At 61.2% G+C, this 4589-nt stretch overlaps 1 protein-coding gene across 1 annotated transcript in view; it reads left to right on the forward strand.

The window, feature by feature from the left end:
- Nucleotides 1–2872: 2872 nt before the first annotated feature.
- Nucleotides 2873–4589, forward strand: part of SCN4A (sodium channel, voltage-gated, type IV, alpha subunit) — a 45225-nt gene continuing 43508 nt past the window's right edge. Inside the window, exon 1 of the mRNA XM_009334892.1 lies at nucleotides 2873–2973. The gene's annotated coding sequence lies outside the window, so the exon portion shown is untranslated. The remainder of the gene's footprint in view (nucleotides 2974–4589) is intronic.

Consider the following 4589-nt stretch of genomic DNA (forward strand, 5'->3'; position numbering starts at 1 on the left):
GTGTCCCTGCACTGACCGCCCTGGACGCAGGCTCAGCTGGCGTGGAGGGACCCTGGCATGTCCCGGCGGCTGCCGGCTGCTGGGCACCCAATGACTCTGCCCGGGGCCCTGAGAGCACCCAGGGAGTAAGGTAAGGGGCCACGCCGCTTCGGGGGAGCGGGCACCCAACCCCGCACGTGTCCCAAGGCTTCAGCAAGAGCTGGGACCCCCCAGGGTCCCCCTTGGCAGTCCTGGCCAGGTGAGGGTTAATCAGCGATGGGGATGGGAATAAGGCTCGGGGCTGGGAGAGCTGTGCCTTTGCCTGTTGCTTCTTTCCCTGCCTGCATCCCCTGCTCCTCCCGGGGCTGCCAGGCCCTGCTTGGGTGCCGAGGGTGCCCCCAATGCCAGTGCCCACACCCACACCTTCATCCCTGCTCCGGGATGTGCCCGGCTCTGCGGCTCTGGGAGTTCACCCTGCAAATGTCCCTTCCCCGTGCCCTGGCTCGCTGGCGCAGCTTGTTTCCACCCTGCCCAGCACAGGCAGCTCTGACTCTGCCCAGCTCCTGCCTGCGCAGCGATCAGCCAGAGCTTGGCCCCACAGAACCCCCACGGATGCAGCCAGCCCCACGGCAGGGCAAGGGTCAGGATGCACCCAGCAGGTTCAGGGGAAGGTGCAAGCCAAGGCACCTCAAACACCCCAGGGTCCCGCAGGCTGTGCCAAGCATTGCCCTTATCCCACCCTGTCACCCCAAGGGCACGGTTTTTGCTCCCAAATTAGTGTTGCGAGTACCCCGGGTACCCCAGGCTCCCATTTTGGTTGGGATTTAGCTGGTTTTGCAGGCAGAGCTGTGCCCTCATGCCTGCCCAGTGCCCAGCTGGGCACCCCGAGGTTTCCACCCTTGTGTGCCTCACCCCAGGTTTGCTTTAGGCTATATGCAAAGCAAAAAAAGACAGTGCAGCTTGCACAGGCTTCCTGGCGGTGACGAGGCTGGGTTTGGGGCAGCTGGCAGCTGATGGGACCCGCCGAGCATCCCCTGAATTTCCTGCTGTAGCCAACGGATAGCTGATGGGACCCGCTGAGCATCCCCTGAATTTCCTGCTGTGGCCAACGGAGCAAGTGGAAAGTCCCCACAGCCACAGCAGGAGGACGTCCCTGTCCCTGCCCTCCTCGCCGGCTGAAATCACTGACCATTGGACACTCGGGGGATGCTCTTTGCCCGCAGGTACAGGCTGTTGCTTTGCTGTTGAGCTCCCGGCGCTCTCTGCCCTGGTTGTAGCAATCCCCTGAGAGCTAACATGGGGCTCTTTACTCCCTCCTTCCCTTGGCTTTAGCCGCTCTGAGCCCGACCCAGGCTCCAAGGCAGCAAAAAGAGCCCTGGGGTCAGTTTTTAATTGAAGAAATCAAAGTTATACTTCCCAAAACACACCTTTGGCATCTCCTGTGCGGAGCTAATCCTCTATCCCACGCTGCACAACCTCTCCCCTGAGAGCTAAACCCGGTCTCCTGGGCTGCCATACATACACAGACTTGAACAGAAAAGGAAAATTACTGAGTGAAAAGCAGAATCGAGTCAAGGAACTTCACTTCTCAGCTCGCTGGCTGCTCAGGTTTGCACTTGGCCCTGTTTTTATTGATCGCGTGGGATGCTGGCGAGCACAAGGAGCCCCACGGGTGGGGGGCTGGAGGCAGGGAAAGGCGAATTGCCATGGGAACGCGCCAGCGAGGGCTGCCAGGCTGGGGAGGGCAGGTGCTTCAGCTCGAATAAAGCCCATAAATTCCAGCATGGGAAAGTTGCTATAGGGTATTTTGGGACCGGACGAGCAGCAGAAGAGTTGCACAGGGCCGGCTGTGTTGGAGAGATGATGAGTACCCTCAGACGAGGCTGGGTGCTGGGGTGGCTGGTCCACCCCCAGCGCAGCCCTGTGCACCCCAAAAGGGGTGAGCCCTGCAAGCTGGGCACCCTGCCGCACGCTCCTCCCAGCCCTGGGTGCCCTTTGTGCTCCCTACACACCCATGCAACTACCTGGGCATGCAAAGAGCACCCAAAGGCCCCATCAGGAAGGACAAGAGGGGAGACAACCACACGGCAAGCCTCCCTTTCGCACCATCCTGTGCCACCCTGGTCTGGCTCAGACCCACAGGGGTCCCCCCGGGCAGGGTGTGCGGCAAGGGACAGGGGGTGAGGCATGCCGGTGTCGAAGCAGGGTGACCCCACATGGCTGCTGGCCGTCCTGGCCATCGGATGCTCCTGGCATGCAAAGAAACACAGTGCTGGTGCAAAATTAGGCAGCAGCAGAGGCTGGGCATGGGGGGAACAAAGCAGAAATGACAGACGCCCCTCTCTTGCAAGCAAGAGGAGGAGCCGTGGCTGGTGCTGGGTGCTGCACGACGGGAATAACACTCCCAAAGAGCCACTGGCTCGGAGATGACATTGGCAGTGGGGTTGGCACAGACTCCCCCCACACACCCTCACAGTTGTCCCGCCGCTCTTTCCAATTGCATGTCACTTCTGCGAGAGATAGACGGGGAGGTGCTGGCTGGGGTCCCTTCCCACCTCCCCTCCACCTCCCCACGTCCCATTTGGTGCCAAAGCCAGCCCGAAGCCACCTCAACATCTGGGACACCCTGCTCCGCCACCGTGACTGCCCCGGGTGGCCGGCGTCCCCGGCTCGGGGCATGGCTGGGGTGGCCGCGGTGCAGGGGGGGGCCATGCACGCAGGACCCCAGGAGCGCTGGGCGATGCGGCCACGGGGGTTGCAGGCGCCGCCAGCCCCATGATTGGCGCGGCGGGGGACGAATGCCACAGCTGAGACGGGGCCGAGGCTACCTGAAGGACCCCGCATGTCCTCAGGTTTCACTCATGACCATCTGACAGCAGCAGCAGCTGCTCTGCCAACAGGCATTCGCTGAGCCAAAGCCTCCAGGAGTCGAAGGAGAGGGAAATTCTGGCCCTAAAAGGTCTCTCCTTGGGATTTTGCTCCCTCCACCCAACAGTAAGTACTGGGTTCAGCCCTGGGCTGATGCCAGGCCAGCGGGCAGGGTCTACGGGGTCTTGGATGTCCCCAGGCTTGTCATTCTCGCTGTGCCTGGAGCAGTGCAAGCAATGCTGGGGGCTTCGCTGTCCAAGCACCGGAGGTGGATGGGAGCAGGGCAGCCCCCGCGGTGGCTGGGGTGGTGTTTAGGGCTGTAGGCACCTGCCGGACCCCCCTGCCTGGAAAACAGCCCGGGACAGGGGGTGAAAGTGCCCGCAAAGGTGCAGGCAGGGCACGGGGACAAGGGTGCCAGCAGCCACCAGACCCTCGGTGGCCACGGACCTGCCACCAAGATGAGAGGGGACGGCGGGGGATGTGACGGGCAACCGGTTTCTGAGCCACCTTCCCACCCAGAGGAAGGGAGCTACAGGCAGGGCTTAAAAGTCACAAGTCGCCTTTCTCCTGGCTTCTCCTCCTGGAGATCTAAATATAAACCTCGGCTTGGCCAAGCCAAGGTTGCAGGAAAGGTCTGCGGGGTGCTTCGCAGTGTCTCCTTTCGGGAAGGCGCCTGTCCCCACAGAGCCCCTGTCCCCCGTGGGGGAGCTGAGAGGGACCCCCATGGAGAGGGGGGGAGGAGGTGGGACCCCTCTGCCGTGCCGAAACGGCGGTGACGGGGGGAACACAGAGGTGGGAGGCCGTCATTCCTCCCTCCGCACGCAGGGGCTGCAGGGTGCGCATACACAGCCAACAGCTTTGGGGTGCCGGGGAGGCAGGTGAGCCCAATATGGGGTTCAAGGGCTTGGATCCCCCCATGGGCAGCGGAGCAACAGGCAGCACCAGGGTGGGATTTGGCTCATTTTTTTGGGGTGCTGAATCCCCACACACAGCTCTGACCTGGCCACGGGACTCTGCCTGCCCTGGGTGCACGGGGCTGTGCAAAGCTCCCATCACTCGCTGCATGTGCAGGGACCACTGTGCACCCCCAGTGCCTTTTCAGGGTCTATCCAGAGAAAATCAGCCACCCTGGTCCCCCCATCCCTCACAACAGCAACCAGCCCTCTCAGCCAGATCCTGCATTGCTGCTTTCTCACTCCCCAGAGCCGGTGCTGAGTTGCAGGGTGAAGTTTGCAGATAAGCACAAGCGTTTCCTCCCCTGCCCACACCGCTGCTGATAGAGATGTGAGGGATCAGCCTGGGCATGCAGTGAGCAAAAGGCACTGCAAAAGATTTAACAGCGGCTATCGACGAGGGGCAACAATTCCATAAAACCCTGGGGACAGCAAGACACCCCAACCGGTCCTGTTATATAGGGGAGATCCTGCACATGTAGCTGATCGATCGATGCTGTGAGCGCTGGAGCTGCCTCCTCTAGTCCTTGCTAGGAAAATGCCTGACGTTATAACGGTTCAGGGGGAAAAGGGCATATTTACGGGAACTGCTTAAAGAACACAGAGTCCTGCCTTGACTTAGCTGTGCTAATATTTAAATAGCATCTTCTATTTTCCGGCGTGTGCATAAGGGTCCGGTGACCATCATTCAGGGCAAAAGGGCCCCGAGGAGCTGTTCGGGCAGCTCCATCTTCACTCAGGGAAACTTGCTGGATTTGGGGGTAGGAGAGTAAGCGACAGCAGGTAATC

This window comes from Pygoscelis adeliae, unplaced genomic scaffold (genome assembly GCF_000699105.1).
Source record: "Pygoscelis adeliae isolate BGI_AS28 unplaced genomic scaffold, ASM69910v1 Scaffold112, whole genome shotgun sequence".
Lineage (NCBI taxonomy): Eukaryota > Metazoa > Chordata > Aves > Sphenisciformes > Spheniscidae > Pygoscelis > Pygoscelis adeliae.